Source organism: Daphnia pulicaria, chromosome 1, assembly GCF_021234035.1.
Source record: "Daphnia pulicaria isolate SC F1-1A chromosome 1, SC_F0-13Bv2, whole genome shotgun sequence".
Taxonomy (NCBI): Eukaryota; Metazoa; Arthropoda; class Branchiopoda; order Diplostraca; family Daphniidae; genus Daphnia; species Daphnia pulicaria.
Genome location: NC_060913.1, coordinates 24,158,485 through 24,177,251, shown reverse-complemented (window position 1 = coordinate 24,177,251; position 18,767 = coordinate 24,158,485). Strand labels below are relative to the sequence as shown.

Here is an 18,767-nt window from a genome sequence, read left to right as displayed (position 1 = left end):
TTAGCCTTTTTCTCTCTCCATCCCCCTTCGAGAAGGGAAAAAAGGTTACCCATTCCCCCTATTTTAGAAATATCGAGACGAGCGAGCCGCACGATTCCCCACATAAATGGCCGCTTAAAGGTGGATGGAGAGAGAAAAAGGCAAAAATATAACACTTCTTCTTTTAATTACCACCGGGTAATGAAGAAGAATACAATTTTGAAATTAAGAAAGGTTTTAGATTAGCATGTCCTCTTCAATATCGCACTAATCCCGTTCGAAAAATTGAAAGAGATTTGTGCTACACAGTTTTGAATTAGAGGACTACAAAAACAGCGTTTTTGCATAAGGTCCTCTCGGGCTTCCAAAGACTTTCAGTAGGTACTTTATACCTCAGGGATTAATTATTTTTTTAAATATAGGTATGTGTGGAATTTCAATCCCCATTTTGAAACGTAATTTTACTTTTGTACGTTTTATATTTTTTAAAAGTAATCTTCAATAATTAAAAATGTGGCTTTCTTTCGAAGATTTTTTTTACATTATTTTGGTATTCTTCAAAGAAAAAGTCGAGAATTAAACAAATTAATATTTAATTATAGAACGTCCATTTTTTTATTCATTCCAATCATTATTTCATGATATATGTTCAGAATTTTAAAATATTTCAATTTAGCATGAAGACTGTCGTCGGGGGTTATTTTAGACAGGCAACCTGGAGTAAAATTGCACTGCAAGGTGAATACGAGGAAAACGCCAACCTTTTTTACGGTGTCGCCCCAAATTGTTCAGTTCAACCCCCTTTATTTTGATTTCAAAATTTAAGCAACTAATTTCTTGAATTAAAAAAATTTATTAGATAAAAGAACAAAACAAACATTACAAATAAATGTATGTTATTTGTTTTCACTAAAACTGATGAATAATAGATTGTTTTGGTTTTTTTTTCCAATACTGAGATAAGGAGATGGGACACTGCCGTTTTAAAACGGCCATGACATTTTCCGCGCGCCATCTAGCGGCTAAGCCCTCCCTTCATCATTCGCAGGCGAATTCCCAGCAATTCTGCATTTCAGCATCCACTACAGTTGATGTCGAGGGCTCAAAACAATCAGATAGTCGAACAGCACAGCCGACGATAAAGACAACCGCAAGAGTATCCAGCTGTTGTCGTCTAGTCACATCTTGCAATGTTGATATAGACTCATCTAACAGGAAACATTTTAGCTTACATTTAAAATCTTAAATGTTTAACGTTCACTAACACGACAACTGATAACCTACCGTTCGGCTGGAGTAAAAGCAGTCTAATCAACTGTCTATCCAAGGTACCGTAATCATTATCGGTCTTACTTTCCCGGCTTAAACGCTCGATGGCTTCCGTGCACAGTCACACAAAGGATAACCTAACAGTTGATTCACATTGAGACCCATGAAAAGCAATACACCGGGAAAATAAATGTGACATTTGTGTCCACTTACAGTCAACAGCTTGACAGCGAAGTAGATGGTAAATGCCCCGCAGTCCTGCGATCCCTGGAATTGCATAGGTACCGTTACCTTTAATGGTACTCACATCCTCGTACAGTTTCCCAATTTCCTTGTTAAAATAGTTACGTATCTCCCAAACTATGAAGCTATGCATTTAACGTGTCAGGGCGTTTGTTTTTCTACTTGTTTACTCATCGGAATCATAAATGTACAGCAGCACTCTGACATAAACAATATACAAAAAGTTGAAACACATACAGTTAAAAAATTTGATAGCCCTACCAAAACACTCACTCACCTATTATACTTTCTGTCGTATAAAACGTGAAAAAATAGCCAGTGGTCATTTTCTCATGTGGGAATGAGAATGTTGTCGTATTCCAGCAGTCTCTTTCCCTTGTCCGCATTTTTGCCACCATCAATGTTAACGCAGGTATTTTTCCATTTATTCCGAAAGGATGGGTAATTGGGTATATGTTCTTAGGGGATGGGGGAGTAGAACAAACAAAGGGATTTTTCATAATAATCAGAAATACACGCATCACGTAAGCCAAACAGCCGTCAACGATGAAACAGTAGAACACACACAAAACAAAATAAAAAAGGACGAGGAAATTAAAGTAAATGTTATAAATGGAGAAAATAACTATAGGAGTTGGCGGAAATTGTACCTGTCGTTCAACTTCTGCCCCGCGTCCAACAGGTGAATGTCCGCCGGAAAAAGGATAATCATTCCAAGCCCGTCTTCAATAGTGGTGTATACCACAGGTAACCTCTCTGCTTCTAGTTCGCCCTCTTCTAGGTCGACAGCAAAGTCGACCCCCAAAGAAGCTCGAGTACTGGCCGTAAAGAAGATGTCAAAGCAGCTCTTCCGTGTGATATATCAGTTAAAACATCCTGCTGCGACCGTGTACATCAATAACGTCGTTTGCAGAACCGTCACTGTCGAAATCTAAAAAAAAAAAAATATATGATTTTTGAATTTTAAAAATGCAACGTAAAACGACATACGTACCAATGTGGTCCACTGGTGCGACGCCAGGTTCAACTTGTGTGAACGGGAGGTGTAATAGCTGCTGCCGGCAAATTGAATTGCTCTCCAACAGCTCTCATTCCTTTCTGACATGTGCACTCGGAGTTGTTTTCGTAACTCTCCTACTCAGCCATACAGAAATTTATAGCTTCTGCGAAATTGGTCACATTAACAGCCGTGGTATGCACCAGGGAAGGTCACAACGTATTGCCCCACTTCCTGCTTGATGCAATGAAAATAAATGGGTGGATCGACCGTCTTTATAGAACCTGTGGCATCACCAAACAGCTCTTGTGACTAGCCAGAAAAAGTTGTAAAAAAAATCAACTGAAATCACTAAGAAAGAGTAGTAATATACAAACTCAGGTTACTTACCATCCGAAGTGTGAGCAATCTGCAAGATCATCCAGGTATAGCTTTTCAAGCAGTCGTAAAAGCGTTTCGCCGTACTGTGCACGAACACTTGAAATACAAACATAGAAAAGAATAACAAAAATACATATTTTACTTTGGTACAACTGAAAATAGAAAAAAATTGTTTTGAAAACCAAAAACGACGTACATAATCCAATACGCATGACCACTGTCCCAAAAGTTTACGCTCGCCAAGTTCATATTTTCAACGTGAATCCCGGTGAAGCTCTGCGCCGGCCCTACCAAAAATTGAGAGAAATTGGCTCCCGACATCTTTGATGTAGGGTTTTTGAGGTACGGTGGAAAACACACGCCCAAATTTGGAAGATACCGAGTAAAGTGATTGGGGAGGGAGTCAGTCATAAAACCCAAAAACAAATTAAAACAATCAGTAATGATATTCATTAAAAATGTAAGTAAATAAAATTTTAAACATGGATGTTATGTACGTCACACCAAAAAAAAATAATGTTATTTGAAACGCACCAAGAATTCTTGCCATTGGGAAACAGCGTCGTGTTCTTATCAACGACATATTTGGGAAATGGTTTAGTCGGATCCGTGCCTTTCCTTTGCGCAACCTCGTCGAAAAATCAAAATAATCCTTTCCAACCGGAATCCTTGAGACCCAGAAAGCCGAATCTTGTTTTATGCAGTGATGGCTTCACTCCTCTCGCGATAAATTGTCCCATCGCCACACCAAAAAAGATGCAAAAAGGAGGCAAGCAGAGGCTTATCAGATGATGCTCGTATTCCCTTTGTCGTCTGAATACTCATGTACATATCAAGTGTGTTCTCTTTCTCTCTCGCTTCCATTGTTAAAATAAAGGTAACTACGCAGAACTCAATTTTCCTGCTATACCAAAGTATCCCGCCAACAATGGCAAACAGATAAACAAGGAGGAAACACAAAAAAAATGGAGAAAGGAAGGCGATAAGTCAAAGTAGTGGACTACCAAGGTAAACCCTCCAATAATGGCATAAAAAAAACAAGGAAGACACACACAAAAATTTCAAAATGAGAGGATGTCTCGGAAGGAAAATGGAAGAAAAATGTGGCGTTTTAGTATTCCGCGTGAACGTGTTTTTGCCTAAACTAGCTATTTATACGAAGAGTATAGATACATGGCGTCACCCCCCCCCCTCCCCAACGCAGATAAAAGTCTTATCGTAAAAAAATATTTGGGAACTTACCGGGATTGAAGGTGGGCTTTTTAGCAGTTTCATCGTTGGTGCCGGATAATTGCTGCAAATCCATCGATCTCCTGAGAACGTGACTAATGAGGAGCAGCTTGTTACTTTGTTACTGGGCCGTCCACATGGCCACGCTGGGCGTCACTGGAGCCGTCCATCCGCTGCAAGAGCCACTGGACGTTGACTGCACCACCAACTGCTGGTGCTGCAGCTCCTGGTGCTGGTGTCCGGTTCGAAATTCCTTTGCCTTCGTTCTCTCTCCGTGGATAAGCAAAAAAATTTTGCGCAAATCAAGCGCAAACGAATCGAGTCACAGGACGAGGTAAATTTATTTTTATTTTGTTTTTGTTTTCCTTGATTTACTTAGTGGAAGGCGAAGTGAAAGTCGGTTCGGGCGAAGAGATGAGGGAGCAGAGGGACATGGTATCGGCTCCGTTGACGGAAAGTACTACTCACCAACGGCCGCCAATCAGATTATGAAATCAAAAAGAAAACATGGATGAAATGACATTAGCGGCAAACCAACGTTGGTGGTTGTAATGATGCAATCCGAATGGATTTTTGAGTAGGTAAAAGAAAGTTCATCTTTTGCCAGCAAGTCTCTTCTACAGATTGCCCTAGAAGTTTCTGTGAACAGAGAGAGAGAATAATAATAATAATAATAATAAAATAATAATAAATAATAAATAAAAAAAAGGTTTTTTCCTCTCTGCATCCTTAATGGCCGTCGTGTATACAGCACCACACACTAAGATAATTTCAGCAAAAACATTAATCAGTCATTGATCCGACTACAGGCGCGCGTGGGTGGCCGCCATGATGAGACTAACCTTTTGAACAAAAAGTTTTCACTTTCTACTCTCGTCTTCCTTCCATAAATATAGTATAGACATAAATTTTAAAATAGGGAGAAAGAGAAGAAAACGGTCGTCCATTTGACTTTGAGATTTGACCCCGTCTATACAAATTGATCAATTGACAAAGGAGGCACCGATTTCGACAGCAGAAGGAGGAAGACACACAACTTATCCTACAGCCTCATCAACATATCTTTCCATCGGACGACCAAGGAAGGCACAACACGGTGGTGCTTTGCGTAAAATTTTGGTCGAAAAGCTCAGTGATCCGCTCATGGGTCCAGTTCAATGCTTGGGCAACTACGTCTATACAACAGATGTAAAAAGGAACGAGTTAAACAGCCATTTTCTCCTTTTGGGGGTCATTGCTCTCTTCAAAGACATCTCTTCCTGCTCCAAAAGTCGCTGGATCGAGCCATTATCAAAAAAGGAAACAAAAAATAAAACTTCTGAAGCCGGAATAGATTTTTCATTTACAGCCCACTCAACTAGGAGTGCGGCCGCGTCTCAAGCAGTTGCGCAAGGCGTTACAATTGGCCCGATTTTAGCGGCAGGTGACTGGGCGGCCGAATCCACCCTCTAATTCACACCCGCATACAAATATACTAATTTATCGATCTCGCGGGCTGTTTTGAGCAAAAATTTCCAATCCTCGGATCTTTGAAATCACTAAAAATGAATGGATTTTTTAAAAATAATTTGTAAATTGCTCGAGAGATCGTTTTAACGATCCTGCGTTCGTGAACGTAACTCACAAGATAATATTTCGCTCCGGGCGCGAACGAACCGGATGCCAATAATCACTACGACTATCGATATATCGGGCTTAGGGCTCGCTCACGCATAAATTCTTAAGAAAACTGCGGCAAACTGAAAGAAGAAAATGGCTGCCAGTTTTTGAACTTGTGAAATTGTCCAGGCTTCGATGTCGAGATGAGAGTAAATAAAGACCAAACGCAATTGAAGTTTCATCAAGTGAATCTACATTCTCTTAATAATAGTGCACTTAAAACAAATCAGTGCAAATCCTGAATGAATTTGATAAAAATTAAAAAAACAGGGAAAAATCCATAATCAATACAGTGAAAATGTTATCTTCTATCAAAGCAGGCTAAAGTTTGGAAAATGAGATGGGGAAAGATTGAGAAACAAATCAGCTATTTGTCACTTAGAGCATTCAAAGTTTAAAGTAAGTTTTACTGAAATATGCAAACTAGAAAAGTAAACAACAGGCGATGTTCGTTTTGTCTGGATATCACGCGAAATACAACTCTGATGGGCAATTAAGTGGATAACCATTTGTTGTGACTCCTCTATTCAGGCCAACAAAAATAGTTCATTTTTTGTAGTATTGAAACTTTTTATTGTGATTGTCAATTGTTGCAAGTATATTGTGCTCATAATTCATAATTCAAATAGTTTAGCTAATTAAATAAGATATTAAGTATCATTACATCGCCCTAGATTGCTCGAATATCTGCCGCAATGTAGGCTACTATGCCCTAGGCTACTATACTATTCCTGAAAATTCATTTTGTTGGTGAGTTGAAAACGTATTTTAAATCAAAGGGGTGCATCATTTTTATTTGAGAGTCATTCAAATCAGCAGCAAGCAGCTACGGAATGAAATTTCAGGGAAAAAAAAACTAAAACTTGTATTTTACATCACAGCATTTGACCATGTGAGTGTGCTTTGCAGTAACTTACGGTCTTCCGTGCTGATTCCGTTGAAAAAAGAATCGCTTTTATTATTGGTGGTCTCCCAACAAAATAGATGAATGTAGCCTAAATCACGAGTTGTTTTTGGAAGTAGTAAAAGTTACCATTCTTTGTAAAGTTCTATGGAGATTTTTTTAAAGTTTGATATCTCCTTCAATCGTCTGTTTTTACATTGGATGCTTGGATAAGAACGATCTTTATTAAATCGGGAGAGTTCCCACTTGGTTCTCAAGTGTATATTATTAAAAAAAAAATTAAATTCCTGATGAAATTGTTGTTGGCTTGATACGTGTGTTATTAAAGACTGTTGTATTCAGGAGGAAAATTTCAAGTTCTATGTGTTTAAAAGAAGTTTACTAGTGTCTGAGTAAAAAAACATCTTTATTTCTTCTCATGGAAATTGAAATTTAGCATCGTAATCCCCAGTCTACGACTAAGCTGACTCGCTTACTCTATCCTTGAATGCATAACTAAAACTCGAATCAGATGGCAAATTAATGCACAGTACCCACCAGAAATAATCTACACCTGCCCTTTTTTAGCCGTGTTAACATGGCCTCTTATTTGACTACGCCCCCCTTTTAAGTTTACGGATCAAGCGTAACACTTATCGAAATAAAAAAAATCGGTAAACTCATCGATTATTTTGCTTTTGAACCACGTGTTATGACTCGCGGAATAAACCTTCATAAAATTAACTAGATTTGTGTTGTTTAAAAAAGAATCTTGACAAGGTGGGTGATTATTTACTTTAAATTGACGACCAATTATTAACTTCACATGCGGGGGATTATAAAATTTGGAATATTGGGATCATCTTTGCATCAAACTCAAACAGTTCGGAATAACGGAACAATGGCTATTCTGATTTAAGATAGGCTAATACATTTTTCAATAATGGCAAAACAATTCCCTAATCTTACGATATGATAATGTCGTTTGAAGTCCGCACAGTACAAAGTAGTTAAAAACCATTTTCCATTTACAAGTATTCTAATGTACGAATACGCAAAGAGGCAGTTTAAGCTGTCGGCGTTAAACCGATTTTAAATAGGAATTATCTCGCCACAGACAACTTTTCAAATTTAAATTTCCCGATTGGTTTCAAATTTTTCATTCGAGGTTCAAAGGAAAATTTTGTCTTCAATCGAGAAACGAAGAAATTAGAAATTATTTCCTCTGTCATACAATTGATTTTTATAGCAGAAAATTATCGAAGTACTTGCCTTGCTTTAAAATGTTCAAACATTTGACTGGCCACACACTTGGAGCCATTAAATTGAGTATCCATACTGCCACCCGCATCTTCATACAAAAACGCAGAGTATGCTCAAGGTGCACCCAAATTTTCCGTGTCCTCTACGATATGGCTAAGTAGGTGAACATTATAGGAAACATCTTCAACGCCGTATAAAACTGGGATTTTCCGATAAAAGACAAAGAAAGTATATTAGCAAGCTGTAGGTCTTCTTGCGTTATTGTCTTCTTTTGCAAAAATCTACAGCAGTTCACAAGGTAAAGCCAATGCCGGTAGTATTCATTAGGAAGTAAGGATTTGAGAACTACTGTGGAGAAAAAAAGAAGAACATTTCTTAATTCACTTGCTTTCCAGGATTTTCCGTATTTTTCATATGATTGATACATCTTAAGGATTTCGTCTGGTAGTTTTAAGTAAACGAAAGGCATTGTCAAAATGTTTTGCAATAAAGGTGTACGATTTTCCCGTTGATGCTGCTGGAGTTTCTGAAGATGCTATAACGAGGAACAAAATCCTCAATTGGCCTGCCCATCAGCTGCTACTAGGAAATCAAATCGTGCGGTTTCCCTTACCGAAAAACTGAAATTGTAACATCAAGAAAAAAAGGAAAAGGTAGCGAGTGATGTTGCAGACAAAGAAATGTTGGCGTTAAAGGCTGAAAAGAAGAAGAAGAAGAAAGCTAACTGGCCCATTGACAAAAACATTTGGATTCCTTTCAGCTGACATCGATTTCGCCGTCTGTACCACCAGTTTCAGTTTTTTCAGTGTCAGATGATGACGATAAGGATTCTCAAGATTACGATAACATCCTGTTAAAACTAAAAGAAAATATCGTGAACTAAGCATCTGCTTCGTCGACATCAGTTGCTACACCGCTGGGGGATGTGCGGAAGCTGGAAGATGGTATGTATCAATAACTAATAAAATTTAATATTTATTGGTTTATTTAATTGTTTATTTTTTATCGATTTTTCAAAATTTTAGGAGTGGCAATTCTGGAGAGGGAAATAAAAGAGATTGGTCGACATCAACTGACTCCATTGACCATACCATCTCCAACATCTTCTGCTGAATATTCAAGTCATTTTGGTTCTGGCGAATTATTTCCTGCAACCAACAATTCTGGGTTGTTTTCAAACAACGCTAGTTCTCAACATCAGGTATAACTTGTTTATTTTTTGTTATGAACACAAAATTTAATTTCCACATTTTTTACTTAATCAGAGTTCTCAAATAACGCCATACAAGATTTTTGTTCGTCAGCATCACGTTCCGGTAACGTCATGATAGACTTGTCCAACACTTGTCAACAAAATAATTCGGTAACTATATTAAATAATGCTGTAGTAAAAAAATTGAGGACACCCCGTAATTGATTCATGCAATATTTATCTCTTTAGTATTCTGGGGGAGAGCTGAATGTTCCAGCCAAACCTTACGTCAAGTACTACAATCACCGAAGTGGTGAGATGATTCCACTCTTTATTCCTTCGGGGTCTACACAGAAAGGAACACCTCCAACTCCTGTTACATTTCAAAAACCCAACTCAATTGAAGTAGCAGGATAAAGAAAACTTCCCATCAAAATTCCCCATTTGCAGAGAATTTGCAAAAACAGTCTACAATCGAGTTGAGCGAAAGATGTCTTTGTCTCTTTTTTTGCAAGATGATGGAATTTTGTTTCCTGTTTCCTATTTGACTAGTAACCGAATGACTGATAATGGAAATAGTCAGGCAGCCGACAAACAACATATCTCGGAATTAATATATTAAGTTGTTTTGTGTTATTCAATTCTACTACAATTAACTATTTAATTTTCTTTTGTCAATTATTAGATTGCGTTTATTAGGTTTCTTCTCGGGGGAAAAAGAAAGTGCCATACGCACTGTAATTCGTCAAAAATTCAACAACGCCACTAAAACAAGCCAAGTCATCCAAAAAATCTAATTAGTCATGATCTAATCACCGTTAAAGTTCTTTTCGTGTTTTTCGTATATACAGTGAGATCTGACTTGTTTATTACCTCATTATGTTTCAATTATTTTTCTATGTTGAAAAAATAAACACAGATTGAAATAACTATACGTAAAGTTTAATTAATTTCCTTGGTTGAGTAAATTGAATGTAGTAAAAATATTGGGTACAGTAATTTTAAACGTAGTAAATTTACTGTTAAAACCTGAAGTAACAAAACTGCAATATGGAACTGAAATAAAATTTTGTTTATTTCAATTATATTTTCTATAGTTTTCCGGACAAATAACATCAGTTACTCAACCTTTCCTCGTACTACAGTTTAACTGCAATTCTCTTTTAGCTGGGCACTCAGAACCAAAAAAAGCAATATAGAAAGTCACAATTTGACAACAATGAGGATCATAAATATCAAATTGAGTGCCAAAAAGGATCCTCGACTGAAATGTGCCATCCATCTGCAGAAACTTGTGGCCAGTCCTCTGAAACTCGATGGTGCATTTGCACGGATCCGTGAAGTTGTAAATGATAGTGAAGTATCTGCTCCTGAGATCTTTTTCAGAGGTGTAATTCGAGGGTTTTTGAAGTTCCTCAGGAAAGAAGGAAAGGATCGCAAAAATTGATTTCGTCTTTTTCTTAAGTTACCAATACTTTATCAATATTGCAATAATTCATAATGATGTATTTTTATTATTTTGCCTTGCAGGATTATCTTGCTTTTACCCTATGGGGTGAAACAACACTTTTTTTGGCTTCACAACACATGGAGAGTTAAATCTCCAAATTGGAAAACGCAGTTGGTTCCCAAGATGCATCTGGATCACCAGCGAATTCCGTGAAATGCAAACTAGAGAGACAAATATCCCTCTAGCAACAATCTCAAACAGTACTACGGTGACATTGTCGAATTTGAGCCTCATGCGCTGATTCGGTCCATAGAGCAATTCCTCATTGTTCGTGACTAGTGAGGTGTGAGGCGGGACGATTTCGACGATGTAAATGCCATAATTAAAGCTCAGAACGAGGTAAGTAATTACCAATCAATCTTAAATAGTCAAATTGCTAAATTTTTATTCCATACTAAATTTTCAGGTTAAGAGACATGTGCAACAAGGAGAAGGAGTTTGCCATCTCTTGCAGATTTATGTAAACAACAAATAAATTTTCCCGTGTTATACCAAAACCATTTATGAAGCTTTAACGCTATCAACTAAGAAATTGATAACGTTTTTGTGATTTACATATCATATAATTTTTTCTTCTTTAGACGATGATGAATCGCAAGTCGATGAAGTGTGGAATAAACTTTATATAGTCTCCTACAGTCTCGTGAGAAATGGTGAAGAACGCGTTAGACCACTCCCGTCGACAAGCGCAAATCCTAGTGAGAACGACAGAATCGAAAATGAAATGGCTGAAACGTGATCTGGTAAGTTTTGTTGGGTTTTCGGGTTACAACCAAAGGTAATTAACATCTTGTTTTAACTCTACTCCTCACAGCGGGGATCGCTCCTAAAGTGTGTTAAAACTTGGAACCTTTTTTTGTCGATGTGGCTACCGGAGTCGATGACCATCCAGGATTATTCTCTGGAAGTTTTAAATCTTTTGCATGTATTGTATGAAACTAGTCGTTATTGGGGATCGTTGTACGATCTCAATAGTTACAAGCCTATCTTAATTAACGATCAATTCGTTCACAATCAACTCATTCACAAGGTGAATCAGCAGCTTAAGGTATATTCATCATATTTTATCACTATTTGAAATCTTCATAACTTGCTTTTTCTTGTGAATTAAGGATTTCAGAATTGTTACCACCAGAGAATTACCATCATGGATTTATCAATTGTCTAATTCATGCAAATTTCTCTTGCCGAATGAGACAAGAAAGCTTGTATTTCACATCAAAATGTTTGACTGTGAGCGTTCTTAGCAGCAACGCATGGTCTTCAGTCCTGATTCGGTGGGAGCTAGGATTGCTCATATTACTTGCCGTCTTCCAACCAAGCAAATAACCGTGAATTGTGAGTTGCCTTTGGACAAAGCAAAAATTGCATTTTACATGATGGTCAAAAATGACAATAACGCAGTTCTAGAAGTGAAGTTTAAAAAAGAAGTAAGCAGTTATTTTATACTTAATGGCCATATGATTATTTAATTGGTTTATTTTATTTTCAGGACGGACATGGGGTGGGCTAAACTAGAGAATTATTTTCAATTTTTCGAAAGAAATTCAAAGGTTTCATCTGAAACTATGGCGAGGAGGAATTAACTCTGGAGTGGAAGATGCCGCTGATGTCTACGTTAACTATGTAATAGGTATGTAATAATAATTGGTACGATTCGACGTAAGGTCAACGCTAATTTTTTCTTTCATTATTAAGTTGGATATCTATTTCAACCCATTGTCTTTCCGTTGGATGCTTGGGGAAGAGCGATATCTGTCTTATAAGGACATAAGACAGTTGGACCCGGTCATGGCTGAACATATAATTCCTTAATTCGCATTATAAACGAGAGAGACCGTATTGGCCAGGATTGCAGTGTAACATCTGTCAACCGGGAGAGTTGATAATGCGGGTCTTAGAGAAAGAGGTTGAGGCACTAGACCTTGACTTGATACTACCCGGTTCATTAGTCGTAGAACTAAAAATAGGCGGAATGACGGAGCATGTCTCTCTCCGTAATTTGGAGAACTATATAAAGGTGACATTCTTTCTGGTTGTGTTCACTTATACGATTGAAATTCCATAATTTCTGTTCTTCATCAAGTTGTCTGTCTACTCGATTTTGGTCGGTGGGGTTAATAAAACTGATGCGTGCTTTGAAATCAGTGGTTGAATACGAGTTCCCCACCAAAATTTTAAACCCATTTTTTCCCTTTCCTTTTCTGTGGAGCGTCCGTGTTAAATATTTTTAGAAGGGATCTAAATAATCAAGCAATTTTTTAATTACTTTATTGATTGCATTTATTTCAAAAGATGGACAAGTAATGAAGTGTCGAAAATCTAGTTGATAGCTGGGACTCGAGTTCCTGTCCATAACAAGTTCAAGTTATGGAAGAGTTGGATTCGACTCATGACAGTATCGAGAGACGTAAATTCCAACAATTCTCAACCGGATTCCCCCACCTTCCGGTGGGCTGTAAGTAGATGGTAAATGAAAAGATGGATAAGAATGATCTTTATTGAATCAGGAGAGTTTACACGTCGACCTTCTATCAGGGAGAGCGCGAAAGAGATAGAATCACAGAAAGGTAGGGGGATCGTTAGATCATAGCCTACTACATTCAAGGAAGCCGAAAGGAATGGGATCCCCACCGAGTAAATAATTAAAGCTGATTTCTCTTACCCTTCCTCTTTTTCCTCCCAAGCTGGATAAACCCACGGGAGCCATCTAGTGGTCGGAAAAAAACTTTTTAAAACATATTTGACTTTTTCAAAATATAAACCTATGTTTTCGAATTAACTTTTTGAAGGTGGGAGTTGATATATATAAATATAATGTGTTAAAAATTTACGAATAAGTCAAAGAGACTAAAACACACTGTCCCAGGTAGCAATCGTATATCATATTGATGTTCCAAAAAAGTCATTTCTGATATCCCTTTTATGACATTAAAAGTTGAATTTGGGATATCATTTTGACATTCCACGTGTCGCTCTTTTATATGTCCAAAAGACATCCAAATTATCATGTCAAGTTTAGGATACCTTTTGGATGTTTAAATAAAATACATTAAATGCATCTAGTTACGTCTAAATACATTAAATATTAGTAGGCGATAACTTATATATCACATATCCACTTTAAATAGCATAAATAGTATGAATTTCATGAATAGCAATATGAAAAAAAGAATGATCTCTCACGAGGATCGACCGCGAATCTCCCGCATTCCAGATATCTCTTCAACCATTGAGCTATATTTTTATAATAATATTAGAATACGTCCAGATATTCTATAATTATGTGTTTCAGAATTGGGACTTAGACATTTTTCGTAATTGTGGATTTCTTTGGAGTTTGGAGATAGAGAAGGTGACTGACGCGTACCCCCCCCCCCCCTTATGGATTGTGAAAACACTCCTGCGAAATCCGCCATGTTTTCCCCTAATCCCCTAACAATCTACTTGATATTGAGTTTGTAGCATATACATTATAGATTTGAATATCCAAATTACATTATGATGTGAATTTGATATATTTTTCATATCATTTCTAGAATACGAACATTAATCTTAAAATTAATATCAATTTTAAATCAAATTTATGTCAAAATACTGATGTTCCAGTTTTATATAAATACGATATACTTTATCGGTACATCAAAATAATGTAATTCATTTTCTTATTATACATCATTACTATATCCTGACTACGATGTCTAATTGTGGACATAAATTTTTATATCTATTTCATGTCATATTTAATACATAGAAAAGTATAATTTTGTATATATGTAATTGACATCTAAAATATATCAAATTTTCGATATAAAAAAAATTACATAAACATAAGGTAAAAATGATGTCGGTTTTTAGACATGGATATCTAAATGACATTAGCATATCATATTGACATGCAATTGATATGCCTGTGCTACCTGGGGTGCTATGTGAAGCAATTTCCGGCAATTGTATTACATTATAATGCACCATTGAGAAAAGCGCGACCGATTCTCAAGTGTATATTATCTCACAAAAAAATAAAATTCCAGATGAAATTGTTGTTGGCTTGATACTTGTATTATTAAAGACTGTCGTAATCAGGAGGAAAATTGCAGGTTTTACGTGTTTAAAACTAAAACTAGTGTCCGAGTAAAAAAGCATCTTTATTGCTTCTCAGGGGAATCGAATTTTGGCATCGGAATCCCCAGTCTAAGCCTTAGCTGACTCGCTTACTCTATCCTTGAATGCATAACTAAAACTCGAATCAGATGGTGAACGAATGTACAGTACCAACCAGAAAGATTCTACACCTGCCAATTTTTGGCCGTGTTAATATGGCATCTTATTGGACTACGCCCCCCTTTTTTTAAGTTTACGGAGCAGCCGTAATACTTATGGAAATAAACAAAAATTTTGCAAACTCATCGATTAGTTTGTTTTCGAAATATGTCTATCTATGTATCTATGAGCGTCTTATATCCTGAAAAGTATATATGCGTTCAGGTGAAGACAATTTCCCCTTTATTTCTGTTTCGCACCGCAATTTGCTTTGATAGTGTACCCCTTCCCCCCAAAACAGGCGCTTTTCTTTTTTGTGCATAACTTTTTAACAAAACGTCAAACTAAATTCTAGTTTTCTACCCGTAACAAGAAGAAATTGAATTTAATTTTTATCTAGTCAAATATTATTTCCCTCTCCCGTCTCCTACCAGAACTTTCTCTTTGCTATGACTTTCCCTCGAGTTAGAGAAAAAAAATAACCCCATCTACAGAGGCAAAATTTATTTGGATTTCCCCCAAAAAATTTTGGCTTGCAAAAAACACAAAAATTATGGAAGAAAATTGGGAATAAACAATATTCGACTGCAAAAAATTCTGGTTTCATAAAAAAAATTACAACCAGCCGTTGTTTTGATGATATAATCGTAGTACTGGCCAACTTCGATTATGAAGCTTGGAGTGTCTCATATAACTTGGTCAATGGATGCTGGATCAAACCGTGGTTTCCAAAAGCAGCTTGAGGTTGGGTCTTCTTGTTTTAGTGTTCCATCTGTAGGTCTTTTGAACGTTAGTTCCATTTGATGTCTGGTGCAAATTTGGCATCTCCTTGTTGCGTTGATGGGCCAGTAAACTGAACACGTGCACATTAGCAAAATTGGTCGCAGTTTGGTACACTTTTTTTAAATTGTGCAAAATGAACGTGAGATTGGATTCTGGAATCACGTTCCTGAAGTCGACGACGATCTTATCTTCAGATCAGTCGAACACCAAATGTTGCTTGACACATAAACAAGGGGCTCAGATCCAAATGCAAATTGCACTTTTCAATGGGAAAACACAAGACTGATCTGGCCATAATTGAGTTTCATCATAACCGCATCATTATGGCATTCTTTTTAAATAAGATATTTCATGGCTGTAATTGGAGGAAGCATGGACTTCATAAGGCACTATAAGATCGCTTTGTCTGGGAAAATGAGCTATCTTTCTTCAAGTTCAAATTGTTACAGCATTTCAATTTAAATAAAAACTAGCACAATTAATCACCTCTCCCTTTGTAAGATGTATTATTTTGCATGCTTTTACCTTATTTTACCTGCTTTTTTTTATGATCACACTTTCTTAACTGTTAGAAGAACTACTGAACTACTAAATTTTTATCTTTTGGCCTTGTTAATGCAAGATCGGTTTGTTGCAAACCAGATATAATCACGCACCACCTATTATCCAATAGACTCGATATTTTGGCAATCACTGAAACTTGGCTCACTGTTCAACATGGTGAGGATATACTACGTGGAATTTGTCCGGATGGATTTGTTGCTGTTCACAATCCCAGGATTATGACTTCAGGTGGAGGTGTCGCGTTACTCTTTCGAAGTACCATTCGTGTTGGTTGCTTGTTTCCTGTGAATTTTACAGCATCGTCGTTCGAGTACCTGGCCACATCTCTTACAGTGAACTCTGTCTGCTTGCGTGTTGTGGTGATCTATCGTTCGACAAGGGAAAATGCTTGTCATTTTCTACCTTAATTCTCTGACTTTCTTGATCTTCTAGTTCTATTGCCTGGTCGCCTGCTGATTGTTGGAGATTTCAACATTCATGTGGACAATCTTGCCGACTCAACAGCTATCAAATTCCTATCCATTGTCGAATCACATGGGCTTTTTCAACATGTAAGTGAATCCACTCATATTTGAGGCCACATCCTTGACCTTGTGCTTACGAGAGTGTCTGACAATCTGGTGATCGGCTGTGAGGTTAAAGGGCTCATAAGTGACCATCTGGCAGTGACATCATTGCTGCAACTGCATCGTCCTCTCCGTCCGCAAATATCCATCACGTTCAGGAAACTGAAATCGATTGATCCTGTCAGGTTCAGAGAAGATCTAATCTCCATGCCTCTCATTTCCAACCTAGCCGATAATATTGATGAGATTGTTGTGCAATACAACACCTCTATTGCTCATGTGTTTGTAAAGCATGCTCCATTAATAAAGAAGATTGTCACAATTCGCTCGGATAATCCATGGCTGACGGATGAAATCAGGTTGGCAAGGAGTCGAGCTCGGAAACTGGAAAGAAGATGGCGTCTACGTGGACTTGAGTTTGACAAGGAAGAGCTGATGATCTCGAGAGATGATCTGAGGAGGTTGATAAAGGAAGCAAAAGAATCGTTCCTTAACTCCAAGATTGCTGAGTGCTCGGGCAAGAAGTCTCTGTTTAAGATCGTGGATTCTTTTCTACTGAAGAAGACTGGGCTCAAGCTACCTCAGCATGTCTCCTTGGCGAATCTTCTGAATGACTTCGGCTGCTTTTTCTCTGATAAGATCTCTGACATTCGGGCTAGTCTGGATGCTGAAGGGCCACTGGCGATGCCTGAGGAGCCAAGACTGTGAACATGTTTTCCTGTTTTTCTCAAGTGACGGTTAGTGAAGATGCATCCCTTCTAGACAAGTGTCCATCAAAGTCCTCGCTACGTGATCCAATTCCTACTTTCATGTTGAAAGAATTTTCTGATATCCTTGTTCATCCCATCACAAATATTATCAATTTGTCGCTATCATCTGGTATTTTCCCTGATGAAATGAAGTTAGCATTTGTCACCCCGCTGTTAAAGAAATCGGATCATGACCCAAATAAGCTCTGTAACTACCGTTCAGTGTCGAATCTGTCATTTTTATCCAAACTTGTTGAGCGAGTATGTGTAAAACAAATCATGTCTCATCTCCAGTCATCCAATCTGCTGGTTCCAGTGCAATCTGCATATCGACCAGAAGATCATTCCACGGAGACAGCGCTGCTTCGAGTCATGAATGATCTGCTCATGGCCGTCGATGGCGGGAATGCTGCGATCCTCACACTGCTTGATCAAAGTGCAGCGTTCGCCACAATCGACCATTCTGTACTTCTTGATCGCCTATCAGCTCGTTTTGGTATTTGTGGTTCGGCCCTTGATTGGTTCAGTTCCTATCTTGCAAATCGCTCCCAGTCTGTTCATGTATTTGGTGTTACGTCTTCCCCGATTTTCTTAACTTGCGGGGTCAGTCGTAGGCCCAGTTATGTTTACTCTGTACAACAGCCCGATCCATGATATTGCCGTTCATCATGGTATCAGCGACCAGTACTATGCTGATGATGCTCAACAACACAAGACCTTCAAGCCGACTGTTGATGGGGTGGAACAACGCATTGCATATGCTGCTTTGTCAAACTGTATTGGTGGGACAAGGCAATGGATGTCGGCGAATCGGATGAAGTTCAACGAAAACAAGACGGATGCGCTCCTTGTACATGGATGCCATACGCCCCATGAACATCCTCTGATGGTTGGTGATGTGCCAATTATTCCGTCTAAAAATTTCCGTAACCTTGGTGTAATTTTTGACTCTCGCTTGACTATGGAGCCCCAAATTAATTCAATGTGTCGCAGGGCATATTATCATTTGCATCGTATTTCGCGAATTAGGAAATTTCTTTCTGATTCTGCGGCTGCTCAACTTGTACATGCTTTTGTTACATCTACTTTGGATTATGGGAACCCCCCTCGAAACGACTTGGTAAACTACAAGCTGTGCAAAATATGGCTGCGCGGTTGATCGCTAGACGGAGTAAGTACGATCATATCTCTGATGTTCTTATAAATTTACACTGGCTCCCGGTCTCTTCTCGAATA

At 37.8% G+C, this 18,767-nt stretch overlaps 1 long non-coding RNA gene across 2 annotated transcripts; it reads right to left on the bottom strand.

The window, feature by feature from the left end:
- Positions 1–1,095: 1,095 nt before the first annotated feature.
- On the bottom strand, positions 1,096–3,295 carry LOC124320171. 2 transcript variants are annotated; one of them, XR_006913805.1, is made up of 4 exons: positions 3,066–3,295; positions 2,879–2,965; positions 2,486–2,800; positions 1,096–2,422 (listed from the first exon to the last, which is right to left on the bottom strand). It is a non-coding gene; the product is annotated as an uncharacterized LOC124320171 (long non-coding RNA). The 2 variants fall into 2 exon arrangements; XR_006913804.1 differs by having other exon boundaries at positions 1,096–2,800.
- Between the last annotated feature and the right edge of the window lie 15,472 nt (positions 3,296–18,767).